At 46.3% G+C, this 26749-nt stretch overlaps 1 long non-coding RNA gene across 2 annotated transcripts in view; it reads left to right on the forward strand.

Moving 5' to 3' along the window:
• The first annotated feature begins 1154 nt into the window (after positions 1–1154).
• The window catches only part of LOC138250347 (uncharacterized), a 105745-nt gene continuing 80150 nt past the window's right edge, over positions 1155–26749 (forward strand). The window contains exon 1 of one of the 2 annotated variants that reach the window (XR_011194937.1): positions 1155–1245. This is a non-coding gene — a long non-coding RNA (uncharacterized lncRNA). The remainder of the gene's footprint in view (positions 1246–26749) is intronic. The other variant, XR_011194938.1, reaches the window with a different exon arrangement.

The raw sequence follows: 26749 nt of genomic DNA on the forward strand, positions 1-26749 counted from the left end.
GGGTGATGTGATGGGCTGGTGCCAGCCCTTGACGTACTGTGGGTGACAGTAATTACCATATATAATCTCCCCAGACCTTCCTGAGACGTGACGTATGGGGGGGGGGGTGTCACCCAACCTAGAGATATGCAGTTGTTTTACTTTTACATTGCATACCTATTACAATACGTTAGTGCATACACCCATAGATGGCCGGTGAAATCATGATACCGGGTTTGACATCTTATAGGGGTGACGATGGTGGAAATAATCCTCACTGCAGCATAATATAAGCATCAGAGCAAATGATAACGTGATCGCTGAGCAAAGAAAAACTTTCTTCAAAAGGTAAAAGATGCAATCCTAGGTGACCTGGCTCCTTTCACATGAGAGAACTGAAACTGTGTTACCATCCAAACCTTGAGGATGAAATGTAAAAACAGTGAGCACAACGGCAGTACAATTAATATAGTTTTGTAATAAGGGTATTTGCCTTCGTACACTGCACTGCAAATGGTATTCTTGAAACAACACCAAGCGTATTCAGAGAGTGATTGCATGTATGTAGTGCCAACAGGTAGAATATAATACATGGAATCACCTGACCGCAGGAAGATAGATTATAGACTTAATAAGCATAGATAGAACATGATCGGCTCAGCAACCTTATTGAATCACGTATGGCATCCAAGATAGCCGAACTATTGGGAGTACTGGTTACATATAGGACACCCAATATGGCCACCATTAGTGCCCATGTAATTGTGAGGTAGAACAGTAAAGTTTCACTTTCTGTAATATGCGATCACCTGACCGCATTAAGAGGAATAAAAGATGAAGCCATAAATGCGCACGTATTATTGGGTGTTTATTAATAGAATCGCACTCAGTATGGTTGCTGCAAATGTACATGCATTCGTGGCAGAAAATTATTTTTTCCATCCAGATATGCAGGATCACCTGATCATATGAAGATAGACTATACACCTTACAACTATACACAGAACCTTGATCGGCTCAGCTACCTACTGAATCACGTATAGCATCTAAGATGGTTGCCACTATTGGGCGTATTGATAACATTCAGTACACCCAATATGGCTGACAGTGCGCACGTAATCGTACAGTAAGACAGTCTAGTTTTGCTTTCAGTAACATGCGATCACCTGACTGTATGAAAGGGAACAAAAAGATGGAGCTGGCATCGGCTCATTTACCTTCACAGAGTTACGTGTGGCAGAGGGGCGGCATCGGTCCCTTGACGAGGTGAGCAGGGTAGGGGCTGGTTGAGACACACGGGGAGACAAAGAGATGTTAATAGAACCAAGGTTGTGGGGGGGCTGAGTTTTCAGTACCTCTTCACATTGCTCTTTGTTCACATTTAATGTGTGACTACAGGGAAGTGCTCCCACCAAACTCCAGTTTGGGAGGTATACAATGATAAGTGAAAATATTCAAGCAAATTGTAAAACTTGCTGCCTGGGTCACTGCTTGGGGTGATGAGTGCTCTAAAAGGATGTCTTTGCATTGAGCTTGCACTAATTCCCATTTGGGAACCCACTTTGTATGTAGTTCAAGGTACTACTATGGGGCGAAGGGTACATTGTTGTAAGCAAAGGGAACAGAAATACGAGGGAGCAAGAGGCAATATCTGGATCTGTTGCAGGTAAGCCTGAATGTGTGTACTAAAAGGGCACAATTGAACTGAAGTTCATCTGTTGATCAAAAATTGGTTGACAACAGGTAGGGAATTTTTTGTTGAGGGGATCAATGGTTTTGATGAAGGCCGACCGACCCATATGGAAACAGCTGAAACATGTTGACCCTAGAAGAGATATTTGGGGTGAAGGGGTGATTATATCCCTGTATCACCACCATTTTTCTAATCCTTTTAATCCTATCCGGTGAATCCCGAAATAAAGATTAACTATGGATTCACTTGAGATAGTTTTAACAATCTTGTGTGGTGTTCTGTATGTCTGATCCCCATTTGTCTTTTTATGTTTTTTGTTCCCCTCCCTCTTGCTCCATTCTTTACGTTGGTCAGAGTGGGAATGTGGCAGCATAGCCCTACGATGAAGCATGCCACGATTAGTGGGTAAGGGCGGTTTTCCTAACATACATGCTATGTCTCTAGTTGGTTGGGCCGACCCTTTTGGGTCCCCACTTAGATTTCTTGTCCTTTGTGTGTTGCTGGTCTTATGATTGGGAGGTTGGACAAGAAATTTTTCGTCTCACCCCTTTGTGAGTGTGTTGATGTGTAGGAAGGGCACATGCACCTTCCCACTGCAGTACAGTGGGGAAGTGCCCAGAGTTATTAGGCCAAGAGAGTCAGCACAAAACCAGGAGGAACAAGCAAAAGGTTTCAGGGAAATTCCCCAAGAAGGGACATGCCCAACACTTGCCAACAAGAGACTTTATACCAAAGCTTAATATCACCAGTTTGAATGTTGAAAAGATTTCACTGATTGAAATATTACAACAGACCCAAAGATTATTAGCAATACAAAATCATATCCTTTATTTGCTCAAATTGATGACTGACAATAACACAGATCTGGCTGTTCAATGGCAACTTAAATTAAACATGACAGTGTCCGTGGATTATCTGTTAGAAAGTATTATGGATCAAAGATTTCTCTTGACTACTAATTGACAGCTTCAGCTTTACCTAAGGGTGCAGATTCTATTTTATGCAGCTGCTAAGCTATAAAGTTGAAAATATAAAAATTATTCTAACTTTCCCAGACAATGCAAAGTGAAGCGGGTATCCATATTAATATTAAGAGATCCACTTTTACAGTCCAACATAACTTAAGAAGTGGAAAAAGGCAGTGGAAAAGTTAGATCAATATTATTCTTTTATTCTATGACAAATGTGAGTGGACAATATCCTCAGACAGGATCATTAATGTGGTCTCGAAACCTCGTCATTCAAGTGCTACCACAATCCAAATTCAAAAATGTATTTATCATTAATGTGTCAATTATGCTTTCACATGTATTCCATGTATGTGGTATGCAAGTTAACAGGTGAGTATTTTATAGCTAAAAAGTTGATGAGAAATCACTATAAGGAGTAAATGTGATTACTTTCTGGCCCTGATAGTCAGGCCTACCTGGAGCACCTTCTGGAGGTGGAACAGGTGATCATCCCAGCTTGAGCTATAGACAGCTTTGTCATCCAGGTAGTTAGTACTGAATACCTTCATCCCTGCCATGACCCTGTTATCCAGCCTCTGAAAGGAGGCAGGGGCATTCTTCAATCCAAAGGACATCACCCCAAAATGGAAGAGGCCCTCCGGGTAAGAAAATACAAAACTCTCTTTATCAGCCTCAGTCAGAGCAACCTGCCAGTATCCTGATGTGAGATCAGAGGTGCTCAGGAACTTGGCAGCTTCCACCCTGTCATCAGCTTGAGAGATGGAGTGAATATCAGTTTTGGTAACTGAGTTGAGTCCCCTGTAATCTACACAGAACCCAAGTTCTTTAGTGGCCCATACAGGGGCCGTGGGTACCAGCATCACTGGGATGGACCAGGGACTACTAGAGTGCTCAATTACCCCTAACTCAAGCATTTTGGAGACCTCCTCCTTAATGTTAGCCCTCACCTTGTCAGATAGTCTGTAAATGTGGTTCTTTACAGGCATGTTGTTAACGGTATCAATATCATGGGTACACAAATGTGTATGCCCAGGGGTGAGGTAAAACAGGGAGGCGTAATATTATGACTAATATGTCACCAAGAGCATGGTGACCTCAGACCTCTCAGTGTGGTTTGAGGCAATTGTCATGGTACCCTTAAGGGGTTCCTAGGATTCTTGCGGTCCACCACATAGGTGAGCTTCCCCCTCTTCTCCTTAATCTCAGAAGGCCCTGACCAACATCCTGGGAGGGCTCTGGGATCCAAGAGCACTCTTGCTGTCCAAGTTGTAACTCAACCAAAGTAGCCTTATGGTCATACCAGGGTAACATCACCTCCTGGCTGGATTCCAAGTATTCAGAGGCCTTCTTTCAGAGCCCTGCATCTGGTTTCAGAGAGAGCCAGCATATAGCTGACTACATGTTTGGGATAGTGTGGGGGGCACTCCCTGTTGAACTGGCTTCCGCCCCTTCTTAACCAAACTGAGAGGTCCTCTAATAGGATGGCCACAGAGGAGCTCAAATCGGCTAAATCTAATTCCCTATGGTGGCATCTCCCTGTAGTGTAGACAAAAAAGCAGGCATAGTAAGAGGATATTCCATTTCCACCCCATGAGTTCAGGCAGGCCCATAATTATGCTTTTCTGGGTCTTTTTAAATCTCTCAACAACCTGTTTGGTCTGAGTGTGATAGGATGTAGAGAACTTATGTCAACCCACACTTCCATGTTGACTTCATTTACTCAGATATGACGTTTGTGCCCCTCTTGGATGATACTTATTTGGGGAACCACACACTGGTAAAAAGAATCTCCATCAAAGCTCTAGCCACTGCAGGTGTGGTCACAGAACTCAGAGGTATGGGCTATGAGCATCTGGTGGCATGGTCCACCAAGACCAGGATAAACCTGTAGCCTAAGGCAGCCTTGGGGTCCAAGGTCCAACAATGTTGATGCGCAAACTTTCAAAAGGGGTATCACTGATAGGCAAAGGACCCCAGGGAACATTTTGTTTTTTCCCTGGCTCCCCCCACTGGCCTGGGAGGTGGGGCAAGGCTTACAGAATGTATCTGAGGTTATCTTCATCCAGGGCCAATAAAAGGGGCTGACAAACCAGGGAAAGCTCCTGTTCTGCCAGGGAAGTATCATGAGCCAGACCAAGTGGGAAGGTTCTGTAGCACTGGGGGACCATCCAATACACAAACTGCCATAGGCTCAGGTGTTAGTGCAACTCTGTAAAACAATTGCTGAACATGTGCTTTCTCGCAAACAAATTGTACAACCCCTTATAATCACACATATCTCTGCCCTTCACTCTACCATCCAATGCCTTGCAAAAAATACACAAAATACACCCAGGACCGTTGGGGCAACTTCTGGTTGTCCCTAAACTTCTGCCTATAGCGTTCAGGGATGCCACTCTACATCCTGACAAGGGTGTCCTTTATGAAGAGATACCTCATCGTATCTCCCTTCCCTTGGGGCAATAGTGCATCCCTCCCTTCATTGGGGATGTGCTTCTAGAGACTGGCTCCCCACTCCTCCTCATGGACCCTGTGCATCTCTAGGGCAACCTCATAAGCCTCAAACCACTTATCATCTCCATTATGAAGCTAGGCACCAGGTCCAGAGATTAATGAAATCATACAGCATTGGTTGCACCTATTGAGGTGAAATACTACAAATCTAATGGAGTATGACATTTTAATGAAGTAAGACTGAATTTGAACTACATTGATCATGATGCAATGGCACTGATTGCATGCTGGGATTTCAGGCAGGGTGCTCCCAACTGTTGTGCCTAGAGAATGTTGGACCTCCTGCCTCCATTGGGCATTGAGGTATCACTGCCACCAATGCTGTTGGACTCTGCAGCATGCTTGGCTTTAATATCGATCTATTTCACAATCACTCCATGAGCAAAGACCAGTTTCCTTTCAGCCAAGGCCCTTTCAACTTCAGCTTTCTCCTTCTCCAGGGTTAGCATTTTTTGGCTATGGCTCTCTCTGCCTCAGCCTCTCTATCCTCAGCCTTCAGTTTTAGCTTGGCCACTTCCAGCCTGAACTCCCTCTCTGCCTTCCTGTCTTCCAGCTCCTTCGGGGATAGATTGCAGGTAGAGATGATGCTGGCTCTGGTAGGAGTCCTTGCTTCTATAGTTCTCCTCTCCCCTCTGGAACCATGATCAGGGTGTTGCCATCACCCCATTCATGTCCTTCTCCTCCTCCACCTGTGCTGTAACCTCTAGCTGGCGGGCCTCCTCTGAGGCCCTGTGGGCCTTATGGAGCTTCTGCTTCTTGGAGCTCCTGGTTGCTAGAATCCCCTCTTCCTACAGAATTCCTTGAGGTTAGCCACAGTGTAGCTCTGTAGGCTGTTGAGCTTAAACCCAGGCTTACAGCCGGCAGTATCACAGGTGCACACATTCAGATGGGAAAAATAGTGAAATTGGAAAACGCAAAGGAGGCCCATCTAGGAAAATATAAAAAGAGGTCAGATCTGGTATAAAATTATTTGGAATGGGATTTTAGCATTACACACAATTGCTGAATGGTCTGAATGGCACTGCACAAACAGAAGTACAGAATCCCACCACTGAACACCAATATAGGAAATTGGGTTTTTGATTGAGGGGGCGAAGATCCTCCTCAAGCAACAATCACAGTCCTCGTATTGGTGAACCCCAAAAAGCACTAAATTAACCTGTGCTAAACCCTCTGGTTGCACAAACTCGGTCAGGCTTAACATAGAGGCAATGTGTAAAGTATTTATTTAGCACTCAAACTATGATAAAGTGAAAACACAACACAAAAGCAAGCCCAAACTAACTTCGGAAAATAGAAAACGTTTTAATAAATAAAATGACACCAAATCAACAAAAATCCAAACATTTGAACCAGGGTTATACGTTTTAAAGTTAAAAGTAAAATAATATCAAAAAGGTGCAAATTATCAACTGCAGGTATCTGATTGCACTGGACTGGAATAGTCACAAGATCAAGCCAACAGGGATGGAGGGCAGTCTGGATTCAGGTCCAAGTCATGCCTGCTGGCGGTTGCTGCGTCAGATCCAGTGAAGCTGCTGATCTGGATAAAGGAGGTTCTGTGATGCATGAGCTTGTGTTAGTCTGTGCAGCTGTGCATCAGATCCAGTGAAGCTGCTGTTCAGGAGCTGCGAGGAGCTAAGATGCGAGGCTCTGTGTTGGTCTGCACTGCATTGTGTCAGATCCGGTAAAACCTTCAGTTGAGCAGGGAGGTATTTACCTTGACTCCAGCCAAAGGTCCAGGAACTGAAAGACAACACTTGCAGGGCCAGGACTCACTCCCACAGAGGCCAGCCATTGGGAATCAGGTCAGGTATGGTTGAGTCTGGTCAGCTGGGAAGCAGGAGAGGCCTTTCAAAGCTTATTGTGTTTCTGTTGCTCAAAAAGGAGGTCAATTAACTGACCCTCAGGGTCCAGATCTGGAGATCTTGGGGTCAAGGGGTCAAGGCAGGTCCAGTCTTCCTTCTTCAGACAGCAGGGCAGCCCTTCATCTGAATCTTCCACATGTCCACGAGTTTTTTGATGAGAGGTTCTGAGGGCACCACTTTTATGCTCAGTGCCAGCCTGTGTGTGAAGGGGTCCCTCTCTTTGTCTACTGCTAAAATGATTCTGGTCAGTTCTACCTCTAGGGTGACAGAGGGTGGGTAAGCCCAGGTGTGAGCTGCATTAGCTAGTGACAGGGTAGGAAGCTACAGAAAGGAGGTGGGCACTGCTTTAAGGCTAACTTTATAAGCTTAGGAAGGGCTTAATGCAACCCGCTGGACATCCTGCTAAGGAGAGAAAGTCCATGCCTCACACCCAAGGCAATTTTGTCCCATCTGAAAGGAATACACATCACACCACTAGAGAGCCATTAATTGCTATGTGGCCCTGGAAACTGGTAGAAAGGCACATTTGGTTTTGGAAGACAATTTTCAGCTTTCTAGAAGTGGCATTTTCAGAATAGTAACTTCATATCTGACTTCACTATTTAAGAGGATTTTAAATTAAATTCAATTGAGCAGATTAATTATTTCTCTACCTGCTCCCAAAGATCACTTATTAAGTGTAATAAGGTAGCCTAGTGTTAGTCTATGGGAGAGGGAGCCTTCCTGAAAAACAAATTTAGGAGCTTTTCACTGTCAGGATCTGTAAAGCTTAAGTGCAAATGGCCTACTTTTTAAATGCCATGCACCCTGCCCTATGAGCCTTTACGGATTACCTTACAAGTGACCTATACATATTCAAAAGGAAGTCTTATGCCTTGCAAAAGGCTTATTTTGCCAGGTTGAAATGGCGGTTTAAAACTCGGCTCTAGGCTGCAAGGGAATGCATGAGACATGTTTTACAATACTACTTTAGTGTGCAGCACAATGGATGATGCAGACCATTTGTAGCATTTCATGTACAGGCCCTGAGTACTTGTAGTACCAATTAATTATAAGTTAAATAAATGTGCCAATTAGACATATACCAATCTTAACATGTTTAAGGGAGAGAGGACAAGCGCTTTACTACTGGTTAGCAGGGGTAAAGTGCCCAGACTCTTACTGCCAACAAAAACTTTTTGTTTGGTTACGATATGGAGCCTCAGTATACCATTGAAACTAATGCATAAAGAGTAGGAACCCCCATGGTCACAGGTTCAAATCTCTGTAGTGGACCCACTTAGCATGCTGGCCTTCACTTTGACTAAATGAGTAGCATTGAGAAAAGCAACAAAAAGAAAAGGTTACTTACCTTCGGTAACAATATTTTTGATGGATACTCTATCTACCTGCAGATTTCACCTCTTGAATAATCCCACAGGCCCCAGTTTGGTCTGGAAAACATTTCTCCATAGCTTTTTCATTTACTTAATGGAGGCTACAGGCATGCCACTGGCATGCCAAAGGCAAGGCCATCTACGTTTGCCCACATCCAGCTCAAAGGTCCACTGGTCCTCCTTCCACCTGTCTGACCCCTGCTACTCCACTGCCACACTCCGTGCTCTGAATCCCAGTCGCATCTCCCAGTGCTGCTGCCTCGTCGTTGAACACTTAAGGTGCATTCTTCTGTGCCATCTGCCATTTCACATGCACTTTCTTGAACACTCAATCATCCACTACACCCCCCTGCATACTCTTCAACACCCTCTCCCTCATAAAAAAACATTACTGAAATTTGGCATCTACTACACGACTGCTAACCAGACCTCCTTTTCCTGACTGAAAGATGCCCCCATCATCACCATGGCAGTACCTTTTCTCCCCCAAGATCACCAAGATTACAGAACAAACAGACCAGGAGGCAGAATCATTATGAACTTCAAAGAATCTATCCAATGCTCCATCAACTCGGTGAGCACCACCAGCACCATGGAACAACTGACTGTCAAACTCCTCATCATCGCCAACTACACCCTGAGCAGAACCTTCTTCCACCCTTCCAGACAATTGCGACTTGGAGGACCTCAGCAATCCCATCATAACCTTGCAGACCTTTCCCACCTCAGACTCACCCAGCGAGCAGAATGCCCCCACACGCGCAGCCGGACAGCTTTTGGACCCCTATCTTCACCAGCTTCAGCAACATCACAATAGACAAGTCCACACCGATCACCTGGTCCAACCACATGCTCATCCACATCAGCATACCCATCTCCCATCACTTCAGAAACACCATCACCAAATCTTCAAGACGGGATTGAAATAAGATCTAAGATGAATCCTGGTCTTAAAAACTTCTAAATCATCAACCTCAACACAACAAACTCCCTAATTCCATCTCCAACTTCAACACTGAGATCACCACATGCACAGATGCGCTGGCTCAACCAAAAGCCACAAAAACCAGAATGCAAGCATGCTGGTACATAGAAGAACTCAGGCTCACCAAACGCCACTGCAAACAACTTGAGTGTAGATGGAGACAAAGTCAGAATGACACCGACCAGAGCATCTACAAATCCACCCTCAGACTTTACCATCAGCAAATCATAGCCACCAAGTGCTCCGCGCTCACTGACTGAATTGAAAGCAACAGCACCAACTAAATCTTTGCTATAGTGAAGGACTTCAACCCTCCGGCAGCAAGCTCCACCAGGGTAACCCCCTCTCAGGACCTTTGTACTATGTTGTCTTCAGCCACAAGATTATCAGTAGCAACAAAAACGTTGAGTTCCAATCGGACACGTCCATCCTGGCAGCCTTTCTGCCCATCACTACCAACACCCAAAGGACCAACTGGCCCACCATCACTAGTCAGGAAATTGTAATGACCATGCAGTCATAAACTTTGGAGCACCCTTGAACCCCTGTCTTTACCACATCTTCATAAAAGGACTGGAACACATCAGCTCAGCATTCACCCAGATACTAAATGCTAAATCATCACAGCCTTCTACCGAGATGTCTGGCAGCATGCCACAGTACTCTTCCCTTCTCATGAAACCCTCTGCAGACCCATAGAGGCAGCCAACTATCTACCCATCTGACTGCTATCCTACCAGACAACAGTCATGGAAAAAAAAGAGAAACAAACACCTAGTCACACACCTCATAGAGAACCACCTCCTCTACACCACTCAATCTGTTTACAGGCTCAACCACAATACACACTCTATCCTCATCACCACCATGGATGAGATCTGGATGATGATGGACAGAGGTGACACCAGAGCTCTCATTCTACTTGATATTTCCGCAGCCTTTGACAATGTCTTCCACTCCATCCTTTCCCAATGACTGCACGAACCCGGCATCCAAGGTCCCACCCTTCGCTTGATTTGTTCCTTCCTGGAAGGCCATACCCAGTCGGTCAGTCTGGCTCCCTTCTCCTTTGATGCTATCAACCTCATCTGCAGAGTTCCACAAGGATCCTCATTCAGCCCTACTCTGTTCAACACCTACATCATCCCACTCACTAGCATCATCCGCACCCACGGAATCAACATCACATACTATGCTGACAATACCAAGCTCATCCTCTCCCTCTCTCACAAGACTCCAAACACCAGATCAGTTTCTCCACCTCCATGACCGAAGTGTCAGATGAATGAAAGCCAACTGCCTCAAGGCGAACACAGGCAAAGCGGAACTCCAACTGGTGACTGCCAAACATAGACCCACAGCCATCCCGGCTATCTATGCAAAGAACCGCAGAATAGTAATCAACAACCAGTTCATCATGACTAGCCACGTAAATGACGTCTCCTGATTTCACACACTCAAACAGATATTCAAAAGGCTCCCCAGCAACACTTGCAGAAATGGCAGCCAAGCCCTTGTCACCAGCAAGCTGTGCTACAGCAACAAACTCTATACAAGAATCAACACTCAGCTGACCAGAAGACTCCAGACCATGCAAAACCCAGCATCCAGGCTCACCCTCATACCCCGTTCCCCCCCCACACACACATACAGATCAAGTTGGTGTGTCATTTCCTACCACAGTCATAAGCCTGGATCCACCTGTCCATGCAAGTCAGAGCCTCCTTCTCAGTTCTTGAGCTTCAAAAGAAACTGAAGACCTGGCCCTTCACCTAGCCCTGACCCTGGCTAGGACCATTCAGCTGCTGCTTCAACACCAGGATACCCTTCTGGGGGGAGTTGTGTGGTATACAAATACACATCATAACCTTAGCTTTCAGAACAAAAAGTGTCATACCACTCTCAGTGAAGAAGGGAGCTGTACTGAGATCCTGCTTATAGTACAGTTGCGAACTTACTGGCCAAGACACACCAATCTACCCTGAACAGTGATCTGAAGTCAGATGAGGTGAGCCATGCTCATAAAATGGGAGTGGAAGTAGAACCGGAAGTCCCGGGACTTTTTGGATGGTCAAATGGCATATTAAGTGGCTTTCTATACCTTAAGTGAGTTATAGTAGGTGCATCCCTTACAGGAAAGTTCACAGAAGTAGAGACTATACTTTCACTGGTTTACTGCCCTCTAGTGGTAAAACAGTATAACTCTAGCAAAATCTGATGTTTTCCAGTTTCTACTGAGAAGCAAATATTCCCTTTGGTGTTGTTCTATCAGTTATAATAAGTTTTAACTGAACATCTGAAACCCTGCTAATGTCCTCTTCTGCACTGCTTTCCCTTTCCTGTTGTCTATATACCCCATGAAAAGCTTTTCATTCTCAGACATCCTTTATACAGTCAATGTAAAAAACTCACTGCTCTCTTAGGGACCAGACTATGCAACCTCTCCTCCTTGGTAGGGTGAGGTGGGGGGGTAGAAAGTTGGAAGTTTAATTAATTAACATAGAGGAAAGGGATTCACCACCTTTGGGAGGAAACCAGCTTGTTTTTTGAAGAATAACTTGTTGAGGAAGGAAGTGGCAAACAGGAGCTTAAGGGACAGAACTTGCAACTCCCTGACACACCTGGCACAATTGAAAACAACAAGAAAAATTGTCTTAAAAATTTAGACGTAATAAACAACTATGAAAAGGCTCAAACAGTGACCCTATCAAAAACACGAGAACCAGGTTTAAATATCAGTGTGCCCCAAAAAAAGGGAGTGAAAGGTAAGAAAACCCGAAATACAGTGGCAGACTTGAAAAGGGCCAGTTGATCCGGCAGAAAGAAAGTAGACAAAGCCGACAGATAACAGTTCATCGTACCCACAGCTCAGCCTCCCTGTGCTAACAAAAGTACAAATCTGAGTACATCAAACAGCTGTGCTTTCAAACTGTCAAAATGATCAATGCATCAAACCCCTTCACCATACTCACAACACAGCCTCCCTATGCCAACAAAACCATGTATCTGAGGATATCCAACAGCCACACTTTCAAGGGGTCAATGTGATATACCCACCAAGCAGCAAACTTGTGCCATCTTCCAGAGATAAGAGTTGGTGGAAAGACAACCTGCGATCATATCCCCTTCGGCATCAGGCAGCTGAAATGAAGCCAGGTGTCCCAGTTCAGTCTCCAGCCATAAAAGTGTTGGTTCTGTGTATGTGGATGGAGACCGTGCCCCGCTAACAGACAGAAGGTCCATTCTGCAGGGAAGACTAAGCAGGGGGCACAGAGAGAGGTGCAGAAGATCACACCCTTTCTGGCCAATCTGTGGCCACTAAGATGACAACTCGTGTACTGGCAGATCTTCCTCAGAACCTGAGGAACCAAGGTTATGGGAGGAAATGCTTAGTGGAAGAGGGTACAGAACTTTGGGCAACATGAATTGGAATGAGAGGTAAAGAGATGCAAGTGGGGCTCCACAGATTCAAAGTACTCTTTACAAGCCCTAGATGGAGACACCACTCTTGGTTAACAAGATGATGCAGTCAGGTCATCGCCTCTCGTATTCAGTGTTCCTGCTAGGTGATTCATCACCATCCACATTTCATAGCCATCAGATCCTCAGGGCTTCTCAGCTGAGATCCTGGTACCCTACTCCCTTGGTTTTTTGACATGCCACATCACAGTTGTATTGTCTGTCAATATCTGGCCTGAGTGAACATGAAGGGAATGGAGAAATGCTTTGAGCGGCAGGCAATTCACACTCAGGTAGAGCACATTTATGTGCAGATTCTGATCTTCAACTTCTCCAGATATGCACACCACCCCATAGTGGAGGCATCATTCACAACAATGGCACACCTGCAGTGCTTGAAGGCACATCTTGTGGCACTCGAAAGGTACTCCTCCACACCACACCAGGCAAGCTGCACTGTAGTGTCCCTGGAAACCACTATGGTGTAGGTAAGGTTGGCCCCATGTTGGACGTTCTGCACGGAAAGGCACCACTGGAGAGCCCTCATTTGCCAGGTGGCATATGTGACCAACATAATGCAAGAAGCTAGCAGTCATAGCAGGAGAAGGATACACAGGACTGAAATACGGGCCCTTTCTTGGAATCAAGAAAGCAGTGCATCAATGTTTTGCACTCCCTGCTATGGTGGAAAGGCTCAGCTGAAGGTAGTATACAGTACTGGACCTATGAACAGGAGGTATTGAGGGCTTCATGTGAGGTTTGGGCTCACTGATTGAAAAATACAAGTCATGCAGTAGGAATGCAGTTGACAGCAGATGTGACCATGTCATCTTGGATGGCCTGGACTAAAGAAGCCAGTCATCTTGGTGAGTTAAAACCAGAGTCCCCAATATCCTGAAATGGACTGCCGCAACCCTTATCTTTGTGAAGACGCATGGTGCTGTTGTCTGACCAAAAGGAAGAAATGCAAATTGGTAGTGAATTGAGACCCACTTTAAAACACAGGTACTTACCGTGGGACCTCATGATTGGTATATGGAAATATGCTTCCTGCAAGTCGTGAGATACCATTCAGACCCCAGGTTCGAGGACCAACAGAAACGTTGCAAGGGAGAGCTTCTTGACCTTCTTTTTGAGGAGGAAAAGGCTCAACACACTGAGATCCAGGATTGGACGAAGACCTCCTTCCTTCTTTGGAACAAGGAAGTATTAGGAAAGCATCCTTGGCCAATCTCCTGCTCTGGCACAAACTCCACAACTGCTTTCTGAAGCAAGGCTGCCACTACTTGTTGCAGAAGGAGTAGGTATTTCTCCAAAAGGTCTAACCGGTGACAGCGATCCAAGGAGACTGCTGGAAGGGTAAGGTATCCCAATTTTCCACAATTTGTAAGACCTGCTGGTTTGAAGCTTTGGCTTTTAAGGTCTGTGGAAAAAGAGAAACTAGACCTCCTACTGGTCTCGAATGAACTGATATGGGAGAACTAAAGCTGCTTCCCTACTGTGGCAGGGGAGGAGGAGCAGAGAGCTATTATTTGCTTGGCTGGATGTCCTCTACTTTTTCATGGCTCCTGTACTGCTGCAGGATAGGGATATGTATCTGCTCCTGAAAAAGAGCAGCATGGCATTGCTGGGCACTGAGACCTCGCCAAAAACACAGAACTTTCAAAGCCCTTGGAAGCCTTCTTTTTGGGGTTGCAGACCAAGGCAACAGGTGTGGTAGAACTCTGCTTCAGGCAATCCAAGGCTGAATTGGCTTTCTCCCCAAAACGTTTGGTGCCTTCGAAGAGGAGGTCTATTAGGAAGCACTGGATTTTAGAGGATAATAAAGATGTTCTCAGCCAGGCGTGTCTGTGAAAAGCAATGCATGTCCCCAGAGACCTGTCAAATTAATTGGCGGTATCTAGACCTCACTGGATTACTTGCCAACATTTTGCCTCACCAGTTCTGATGAGGTCCTGAAAGTGAACCTGGACTTCCTGAAGGAGATTAGGGATGAAAGTACCTGCCACATCCCACAGCGGATGAACAAAGCAACCTAGAAGGCACGTACCATTCGGTTGCATAGATTTTCTTGGACCAACCCTCCATTTTTTCAATTCCCTTTTCACTAAGGCAGTTGGTAAAGTGCTAGAGGAAAGACAATAGGAGGATGAGGCCTAAATAATGAGGCTTCCTGGGAAAAAAGGAGCTCCAACAAAAATACAAGGGCCGGTGTATACCTCCTAGTGATGAGCCTGTTGATGGCAGGAACTGAGGATGACTTTCTCTATGTGATGAATACAGTGTCTACAAATGGTCTGAATGAAGAAGGGGCGCCAAGGTGTGGACCGTGGCTATAGGACCTCTGAAAATGTTTTATTTAGTTTCTACAATAGGCAGACCTAACTCAGGAACATCTGCAGCCTTTTGTATTATGGGATAGTGGGAGAATACACCCAAAGAAAGGGGACCATCTGGATACAAAAATCCTAGTTCTAGAGAAATGCCAATGGCCTTAGCCAGGCCATAAAACCCCTGGCAATAGCTCTTGAGGATCTTCCTGATCTGAGTCTGTACTAAATAAGTCGTACAGATATGGGTACTCTCGACCACCTTCATCCTCCATTAGATGTTTCCGCCTCCCTTCTGGACCTATGCACAGGTGCCAGGGGTTGTGAGGAAGTAATTAACTGCTCTCTAGCCAGTTTCAGCGTCGGGGTCAGTGTCAGCTGCACCAGAGGTCATTGTGGGACTGCCACCAGAATCAATGGTGGCATTGACGGGCATCTTCTGGAGACGTAGAAAGAGAGCAAAAGGTGCTAAGGAAATATTTGCCAGCTGGAATCCAAGCAGTATCCCCAGAGGTCGCAGGTTGCCCGAAGGCACTAACAGACTGTTAGAAGACTTCAAACATGGAGTTGAGGTAAGGTGCCAGGAAGTCCAGGTTCAAGTGAGAAGCTGGAGCCTAGGGTGGCACTGCAGTAACAGGGGTCTTTACCAGTGCAGACAGTGCCGGATCCTGAATGAAGAGATCCTCAACCAACTGCCGCTCTGAAAAGGAGTCTAAGGGTGATTTCAGCAACTCACTTTATTTGTGCTTGTTGTTGTGCCCCTCGTCTTTTTGGGTCTCATACAGGAGGACCTCGACTTGGACAACTCTGGAGATGTGGGGTGTGGATCTACACCTGCTTCTGCGGTCCTTGGCTGTGCACATCAAAAGCTTGCTTTGGCTCCTGACTTTAGGGTGTATACTCGACACAGGCTGCACAACTGAATCATGATCAGAATCCATGCACCAGACATACGGTTTGGGGATAAGTAACTAACATTTGCCCCTTACACTCCTGATAGGATTTAGATCCCGACTGCTTAGGAGGTGACATAGTTGCATTAAAGTTCACCAGAAATTTGAGGAAGAAAATCAAGCTCGGGAACCACATTGAGAGGCGTGAAAGAAGAGAACGGACATAGGCACAACAGTGTAAGCATTGTATGGAGTTGGAGATGTCATAGGGATGTCACTTCTGGCATCGCACAGAGATGGTGCTCCTACAGTCAGGGTAGAGCTATAGACAAAGGATTTCCAGACAAGGCTGGCACTTGGATGATTAATCAAGAGATGAGGAATTTGCAGGTAGACGTATCCATGGGAAACATCTATTAAAGGACTCTCTGGCGTGAGCCTTCCCGTCACAAATACTCATGTTATGATTTTTTACATTATTTCATTTTCACCAGTTAATGCTGTAGTGCTCTGGATGAGTCTGTAAGAAATATGCTGCTGCTTGAGACATAATTGACTCAGCCCCAACTCTATCACATATGCAAAATGTAATATTGATAGGAGTGATCTGCCTCAGCAAAGCCAGCCTTTCAGTGATGGGTTTGACATGTAACAAACTATGCCAAGCACTACATAACTTTCAGTGACGTTAGAAATAGGGTCTCTAACTGGCAGCTGGTTTGCATCCTGTCCAAGTAGGGACCTTTACTCTAGTCAGGATAAGGGAGATACCCAGCTCAGATAACCCCTGCTTAACCCCTTGGTAGCTTGGCACAAGCAGTCAGGATTATCTCAGAAGCAATCTAGAACACACAGTAATGCAGTGAAAACACTACAAAATAACACCACCCAGTTTTAGACAAGTAGCCAATATTTATCTGTGCAAAACAAGATCAAAACTAGAAAAATCCAACATACAGTAATAAAGCTATGAATTCCGCAAGAATTAACTTAAAAATACAGTTCCTTGAAGTCCATAGCTCCATCTGGGGCTGTCACTGCGTCGTGAACAACAAATCCAACAGTTCAGACCGGCTGCAGCGTCGCAGGCCAGCTACAGTGTCGGGAAGACCTGCAAACAGGTGATCCTCGTAATGAGATCCAGAATGCGACGTCGCAGGCATCTGTTCTGGAGGTCGGTGCGGGGGTCGTCGGGCCCTTGAAGTCACATGTGTTGCAGACCGAACGCCAGGCCGATGAAGAAGTCAGGAGCACTGGAGCGGATGGCGTCGGAGCTGCGGTGCAAAGCGGGACGATGTGATGTGCGGTGCCCACAGGTCACTTTGCAGGCAGCAGCTTGGTGACGGTGTCCTGTTGCATCAGTGAAACCAGGGCTGCGGTGTGAAGCGGGATGGTGCGACGTGCAGTGTCTCCTGTGCAGGCAGCATCATTGTTGTTGCTGAAGCGCTGTTGTCGGTAGGCCTAAGGCAGCTCCGTGCAGTGCCCACAGGTCACAGTGCAGACATTTGACAAAGTTGCAGACAGTTGACGAAGTTGAAGTCGACGGCACTGGTGTTGGTGGACCAGGGCTGCGGTGCGGGACAGAACGGTACATGCAGCAGTGTCAGTATCAGCTTGGAGCCACGTCGGTGGGAATGCCAAGGCTGCGGTGTGGGCAAGGAGATGCGGAGTGCGGGGCCCCCAGGTCACGGTGCAGGCAGCAGCTCGGTGACAGCGTCCTGTGGTGTTGGTGAGACCAGGGCTGCGGTGTGAAGTGGGGCATGGCTCCGTGTGGCCTGATCAGGTCACGGTGCAGGCAGTGGCATCGTTGATGGTGTTGCAGTGGTTTTTCTTTTGTTGCAGCAAAAACACACTGTTTCCAGTGGTGTAGGCAGATGAAGCTGAAGTCTTTGATATCACTGAGACTTCCAACAGGAGGCAAGCTCTACTTCAATCCCTTGGAGAAACTTCACAAGCAGGATACACAGTATTTGTCCTCTTTAAGGCAGAAGCAGCAACTGCAGGCCAGCCCAGCAAAGCACACACAGCAAATGGGGCAGTACTCCTCCTCCAGTTCTTCTCCTTGGCAGAGGTTCCTCTTGATCCAGAAGTGTTCTAAAAGTCTGGGATTTTGGATCCACTATATATACCCCTTTCTGTCTTTGAAGTAGGCAAACTTCAAAGATAAGTCTCTGTTGTTCACAAGATCCTGCCTTTCCCAGGCCTGGCGCCTGACACACTCCAGGGGGTCAGAGACTGCATTGTGTGAGGAAAGGCACAGCCCTTTCAGGTGTAAGTTACAGCTCATCCCTCCCCACTCTCGCCCAGGAGACTCATCAGGATATGCAGGCTACACCCTAGCTCCCTTTGTGTCACTATCCAGAGGGAATTCACAACAGCCCAACTGTCAGTCTGACCCAGACGTGGAATACACAAGCAGGCAAAGGCACAGAACGGTTAAGCAATAAAATGCCCACATTCTAAAAGTGGCATTTCAAACTGACAATCTAAGAACCATCTTTACCAAAAGATGTATTTTTTAATTCTGAGTTCAGAGACCCCAAATCACTATCTGCTCCCAATGGGAAACTGCACTTACGATATATGAAAAGGCAGTCCCCATGTAAACTATGGCAGAGATAGACCTTGCAACAGTGAATTTGGCAGTGTTTTACTGTTAGGACATGTAAAACACATCAGTACATGTCCCACCTTTAACATACACTACACCCTGCCACTAAGGCTACCTAGGGCCTACCTTGGGGTGCCTTACAAGTAGTATAAGTTAAGGTTTGGGCCTGTGAAGTGGGTACCCTTGCTAGGTCGAATTGGCAGTGCAAGACTGCACACACAGACACCGCAGTGACAGGTCTGTGAAATGTTTACAGGGCTACTTGTGGGTGGCACAATCAGTGCTGTAGACCCACTAGTAGCATTTGATTTACAGGTCCTGGGCACACATAGTGCACAATACTCGCGACTTGTTAGTAAATCAAATATGCCAATCATGGATAAACCAATTACCAATACAATTTACATAGGAAGCACTTTCACTTTAGCACTGATCTGTAGTGGTAAAGTGTGCTGAGACAATAAACCAGCAAAACAAAGTCCAGAATACCATAAAAACAGGAGGTCAGAAGGCTAAAAGACAGGGGAAACACGCCTAGTCTAACGGACGTGATTTAACTGAACCAGCCCTGGTAGCATTTCTGAGTCAAATCAGACATTTGACTAACAGATATTGAGCACTAATGCACCTTTAAAAAGTTTGGCATATGACCGCTTATTCCTCAGGCTTACCATTAGAAATCCTGACACAAAATAGACTCTACTTGCCTTGCAGCAATGATTGCACAAGGTGACCGCAGTGCTGCCAACCATAACCATGTCCTTGGACACCTTCAACCATTCTCGTTTTAGCCAGCAGCACTCTGCTTTCTGGGGTTTGTGGTTTTGCTTTTTCCCCAGGAAAAGGAAGTACTGTTTGCTAATAAGTTAAACACTGTCTGCAAGTATCACACGTGGCGTGGCACTACTAACATGTGAATTACTATTCTCCAGCCTTAATAACCTTTCGAAGGGAGTCACAGATGCTATTTAAAGTAAAATGTTGTTGGCAAGTCAAGTCAGACAAGTATTGCCTACGTAAGCCAATTGTACTAAAATTATACACAAATGACAACTTCGAGTATTGCATTCCCATGCTTTAACACTGTAATTTGATCTTAGCACATAAAAAACGAAGAGGTCCACACAAGATCACTGACATCTCTCACTCTCAATCAATCAATCAAATAACTTTATTTGACAGAAATCGTCATAGAAGCATACGAACAACAAAAACAAAAGCAATACATGAACAAAACCTCGGGCTCGCAGAATTTCTGTACATTTGAAAGCACACTGTCAAATTAGTTTACCCCACCACTTTGGTAGAGTAAGAGGTCTGCCTACTTCCTCAATACATCTTAGTGCCATTAAGAGCACATGCAGATATTTTGAGGCCTGTCAGTGTACATGCTGGAAGAGCCCTTATGCTTTTGCTGAATTGGAAAATGGCATTAAATCATGAGTTCTGGACCGTATACTACTGCCCTCATTCGAGCAAACAGGCCTCATTAACAAGTAATGCACACATAGCCTGGAGTGCTAAGCAGCCAGGGGCGTCCTTTCCCTGACCATTACTACATAAGTAGAGCTAGTGTCCCAAAACAGTGTCAGTGACTTAAGTCTACAATTACTTATGCAGTAATCTGTAAATCAACTGCTGGGTGACTGCACACACCTTACGTGCTAGCAAAGGATTTCTGCTACAGAGCAGATTTCACTGTTGAATAAAAAGCTATAAGGAATGTTTCTGGTTAAACCTTTGGTGTATCCATTAACTTCTCCATTTTCTTTTGAAGATGCTACAGTGTAACAAAGTGAATTATTTATTGGGGTAGATAATGTCCACCTCAAATAATAGTCACTAACCTGTTAGTTCCATGGAAAGGTTAAATTAAACTACAGCTCAACCCCTGGTAGCTATGGCACAGAGCAGACAAGCTTAACTTACAGAATATGTATAAAGCATTCAGAAGTATCGAAAGTAGTCAAGGCAAAAACAACAGAATAAAAATCCCCACTTTATAAAAAAAAAGGGAAATAGTTAATAAACAAAAAGGACACCAAACAAATAAGGGCAACTGCATATATAACTGTTTAAAGATTTAAGAGAAGAAGTGTAAAGACAAAGTAAAGCACTAGAAAAAAAATCCTATTCAATTATGACTGGGACATAGGTGCTATTTGAGGCCGACCGGGAAGAAGCGTGGATCAGATATGCCAAGCAGGTTTATTCCAGTCAAAGATTTTACCTCTTGATTTAGTCTTTGAAATGAAAGTCAAAATGCTTCAGTTGGGGCAAGGTTGCGGACTGTATGCAAGGACATCCTCTAAAAATTGTGCAGCTCTTATTTGAGGTCCTGCTGAAGCTGTTGGTATTGGAGGGAAAGTCCTAGCCAGACACTTTTCTTACCTTTGCCCAGTCCAGATTTCTTACTTTGGACTATGGTCCTCATTACGAGTTTGGCGGACGGATCGCCATATTATGAGTCATGCGGGCCTATGGAGCAAAGTCTGCTGCAGTCCTGCCAACCCCACCAGGCAGCGCAGACCGCCACAGTCACGAGGCAGCACAAACAGGGCGGTGGAGACAGTGTTTCTGCCAGATACATTATGAGGTTGCACACCGCCAATGTGACTGTGTCGGCCCAGCCACATCTCAGAAGGCGGAAACGGGGACTATAAAGGGAGTCACTCACCTAAAAGGCAGCTTCACATGTCCACTGCCACCATTGAACCAATGAAGCATGTCCTGCTGCTGTTGTAGATCATCGATGGAGCACAAAATCCACGCTGCCGTTGGCGCAACTGACCGTAAGTACACACACCTACCTATGTCATTAACCATAACACCAGCTTGTTAAGCAGTCGTTCACGTCATATGGGGGGGGTCATGCTACAGGCAGAGTACACACGTCTCATTGTGTCCCGGGTCGGAATCATACATAAAGATGGACACATGCCTTGCACAGCCATAATACGCCTCCTTTGGGCAGGTCATTCACACTGCACTGCAACTCTACACAAAAGCACATCGCCACACATCACAGGCACCTGGATAGAGAAGGCTACACAACATTGTCTCACACATCACCAACAACACACCAACATTACATATACAAATACAACTCATACGCACATATGTAGGGCTGTCACATGGAACACAAACACCACTAGCATTAAACAGCCCTGCAGTGGACACACACATGACCCACACCACAGAGCAATGGAAAGACAGAGAGACAAATAGACAAAAATCACTATGCTAACAATACCTGCACAACAGGGATGGGGGCATCGGGAGCACCCAGGGAAGGAGGCAGCACTGAAACACATATTACTTTGCACATGCCCCTTAGACAACATCTGCACAGGAACTGGCCCTACATGTGTCACAGGGACAAACAGTACTAGACTCAAATGACATGCCCAGCTGCACAACATGGAAGTGCAAGTCATCAAAGCACATACAGCTCCAAATGCATGAGACATACATATACCCTAACTAGCTGCAAGTACACACAGCTAAATGGACACATGCACAGTCAAATGCAAACAAAGCTAGCACAACTGAAAACACTCCATGTCTGGACAAACTAAACTCAAGCTGAAGCATATCAGATGAACACAAAAGCCATGTCAGGGGGACAAGTCTAACACCATACATGCTCACAATGGAGAACACAAGACGAAATACCACAACAAACAGTACACAATGCCATGACACCACGATTACATAAAAACCCATATATCCATACACACAACACATACCCTCGTCTTAGGGGACACTAGCACTGCCCACAAAGTCACATACTGCAAAAAGCAGCAAAAGGAACACAAGCAGTTTGAAATACACACAACAGAAGGCACACAACACATGGCACACAGGAACAACATAACAGTAGAAAAGGAATTGTAGGACAAATGTGTACCCAATAAAACAAGTGTTCATGTTTATTTTCACCAATAGAATAAGAATTAAGGCCATTGGCCAGGCCATTTTTGGTGCATAAAAGCAGATTGTTGTACCCAAACCTTACTCCTAACTGCCATGGAACCTCTACAGGAAGGGGCATCAAAGGGGCAGGCAGGCACCTCAGGGATCATCCTTAGGAGGGGAGAGGGTGGATGGGGTGGTCAGATTAGGGAGAGGGGTTTGGACATGAGAGGGGTGGGCTTCTTCTGAGGGGAAAGGAAAGGGTGCTTGCAGGGGAGGCTGTGGAGGTGGAAAGGAGGGGCTGGGGGGGGCAGGTGGGGGCCTCCTGGGTTGGGGACGGGGTGGAGTGAACAGTGGAAAGGGCAAGGTGAAAGAAAAAATGTCTTGGGGACAGTCATCAAAAGTGGGTAGGGATTTGGAGGTCAAGGGAGTGGTTGTCTACTGTGTTGGTGAGGATGTCGTGGGTGCATGCTTCTGGGAGGTATGCTTGTGTTTGGTGGGTGTCTATTGGGTGGGTGAGTCAGTGTGTTTGTGTGTCTTGCGCAGGCAGGTGCAGGGGGTGGAGTGGTGGATGTGTGCGTGGCTGTTGGGGTGATGACTGCGGGTATGCTGGCTGTGGTGGAAGTCTGTGTGTCTGTAGTTGTGGTGCCTGTGGGTGTGTCACTGAGTGTTGGTGCTGTACCTGTGATTATGGTGGACGTTATGTGTGGGATGCTGGGAGTGTCTAGGGAAGTTGTGACTGTTGTGTCTGTAGGTGGCTGTTGTTTGCTTGTATGCTTGTGTGTTTTGTGGTGCTTGTGTTTATGTGTGCTTCTCGGGTGGGTAGGTAGGGAAAAGGGGAATTTGGAGTGAGAAGAGGGAGGTGGGGGACAGAAGGTGGTGGGTGACCGTCTGCTGTCAGTGAGGAGGCCCGAGCCTGAAAAGATCTTTGTAGGCCAGACATTGCACCATGAATGCCTTCTATGAATGCATTGGTCTGTTGTAGCTGAGTTGCCAATCCCTGGAAGACATTCGCAATGACTGTCTGACCCAGAGAGATACTTCTCTGGAGGTCAATAGCCTCCTCACTGAGGGCAGCAGGGGTAACAGGGGCTGGGGCGGAGGTGCCTGCAGCAAAGGAGTCGCCCACCCTCCTGGGAGGGTAGGCCCAATTGGTGGGGAGCAACAGGGAGGGCAGTGATAGAACTGGGCGTGGCAGACAAGGATGGTACAGGAAGATCCCCCGATGGGTTCACCTCCACTAGGGAGTGTCTACTGGAGGAAGATTCTAATGATGTTGCGGTCTCCTCTGTGGCACTCCCCTCGCCCTCCAGGCCACTGGGTCCTTCTGTGTCAGTGGTGTCTTAACCCAAGGTCCCATGGCCAGATGTTTCCACACTCGGCTCTGCCCCGACTCCTTCGTTTGCTTGTGCTGATGCTGAAAATACAAAGAGGAATAGAGTCATCACATGTCCATGATCACTCTTGAATAACAGCTCAGATTAGTATACAGAACCATGATGTAAATCAGGATCTCAGACAACCACCATTGCATGACGTTGTGAAATCACAATGACTATTCAACAAGTTGGAGACACTATCACCCCCAAAGCTTTGCCCCATGGAGCAGACCACAGTCACCTGTTGGCATACAATAGTAGGCCAATGCAAAGCATTTCCACAGATCCCACACAAGGTCATGCACACATCTATTTGTCACATACATGATGACCCAAAATGAGAAATGATGTTATAAAGTCATGCCATGTTGATGACAACAGAACAATATCCTGGAGAAGATGACATGGAAATACCCATGTCACAATGGAAACATATCAACAATGTACACTTCACCCAGTGAAATTTGTCTCAACTGAGTCATGGAGGTAGTATTAATGTTGCTCACATAGGCCACACATGTGGCATGGAAATAGACACAGTAGACATGTGCAATATGTCAGGAAAAGATGTCCCCAAATTTCACAACACAATGAATCAGCAAGCCTCAGTGTAACCACCACCAATGTCTGGCAACCCGTACTATGACATACTCTGAGTGCATCAGCAGAAGCCATTAGTCCCTTGAATGGCCCGAGACTTGCAAGTACTTGTTGAATGCCTTCTACATGTTGCACAAATGGAAGATACATCACTCTCCACATTTTGGTCATGTAAATCCAGATGTCTGTCTGTAGATGAATGTCTGTACCCAAATACATGTGATTTCCACATAACTGCAAGGCATTCCATGATGGATGCCAACAGTCAGGGCATAAACCTTACCCATTACACATGTGCAGTTTACTTTTCCACTTGATGCCACATCAAGGGCAGAGATATTCACATTGTGATTCTAAACTCTAGGGCTACCTGTCATGTCCTTCATAGCTACTGCAATTGTACGTGCCAAATGACATGCAATGATGGGTGAGGATATATGTCAGCCAATAAACCATTGTGACACACTCCTGTTTGTGGCACAACATGAAATGTATCCCCATTGTAAATGACCTATTCCACAAACAGTGTGCCTTGCACATATATGTGAGGGAATACAGACATCATCCTATCAACATAGGTAGACCATGCATGAAACTGCAGCTCACAAATGTTCACTAAAGAGAAAGGGACACATGCTGACAAGTAGGCACAAGGAATGTTGGCAACAGTGATGGCACATAAATCATGTAAATGGACATTCCCCACTTCCCAAGGGAAAGTAGTGGTCTATAGCTGCATCGAAGGAACAATGTAAGCCCTGTCACATGTATGTTGGACATCTCTACACCACAGACTCCAGTGAGGCACCAGCACCCATCATACGCTGACGACAACTAGCTTCTGGGTGGCAGATGCCTATATACACATTTACCCAGACACATGGCAGATGACAGTGATCCATCACCATTACCTTTGGCCTGGAACACTTGAGAGTAGTGGTCTGTTGCATAGAAATTACACACACTACAACAAAAAAGAGTACTTGATTGACCAATCTACCCAGTCATGTCGTCCCTGGAGAGCAAGTAGTTTGATGGATTCCACCCAGTTGTGTCCTAGGTCCCTGGGACAATAGGCAAGGCACATCAGTGTACAACACATGACATGTCTACACAATCACTCATTTACTGTGTGACACATGGCTCAACCCTAATAGTCAAGGGGATTGGTCAGAACCTGACACAATCATTTGGCAATGGGACAGGTAGGAATATGCCCTGTACTCACCTCCTTATGGCTGCTGTGCTGTCTTCAAACGCCCATCAAGCCCTGGAGAAGCCACTACCAGAATGCGGCCATGGTCCAATTGGCACCCCTCCCACGTTGGGAGGATAGCCCCAGCTGGGTCTCCGTGATCTTCAGGGCACAGTGTCTTAGGTCATCCCATCTTTTTCTGCAGTGGGTGCTCCGCCGGCTGTGGACCCCGAGGGTCCGTACCTTCTTGGAGATGGCTCTCCATATTCCCTTCTTTTGATGGGCGTTGACCTGTATGGATGCAAAAGAGAAATCAAGAGATCATGTTCACAAGTCTCATCACAACATCAAGCTTGAGCTTTCCTATTTGTCAGTACTTCCCAAGTGTGACACATAGGGGGTCATTCCGACCCTGGCAGTCCATGACCGCCAGGGCCGGGGACCGCGGAAGCACCGCCAACAGGCTAGCGGTGCTTCCTGGGCCATTCTGACCGCGGCGGTAAAGCTGCGGTCAGAAAAGGGGAACCGGCGGTTTCCCGCCGGTTTTCCCCTGGCCCAGGGAATCCTCCATTCCGACCCCCTTCCCGCCATCCCGTTCCTGGTGGTTTTTACCGCCAGGTACAGGATGGCGGGAACGGGTGTCGTGGGGCCCCCTAACAGGGCTCCATAATGTTTTTCAGTGTCTGCTTTGCAGACACTGAAAATCGCGACGGGTGCCACTGCACCCGTCGCACCCCAGCAACTCCGCCGGCTCCATTCGGAGCCGGCTTCATCGTTGCTGGGTCTTTCCCGCTGGGCCGGCGGGCGGCCTTTTGGCAGTCGCCCGCCGGCCCAGCGGGAAAGCCAGAATGGCCGCCGCGGTCTTTTGACCGCGGTGTGGTCATTCGGCGTTTCCCGCCAGGCGGGCGGCGCGGTTGGAATGACCGCCATAGATGCCAATATGTACAGGGGCATGACTACAGACAAAGATTTTGCAATCTG

The sequence above is a fragment of the Pleurodeles waltl genome, chromosome 8 (assembly GCF_031143425.1).
Source record: "Pleurodeles waltl isolate 20211129_DDA chromosome 8, aPleWal1.hap1.20221129, whole genome shotgun sequence".
NCBI lineage: Eukaryota > Metazoa > Chordata > Amphibia > Caudata > Salamandridae > Pleurodeles > Pleurodeles waltl.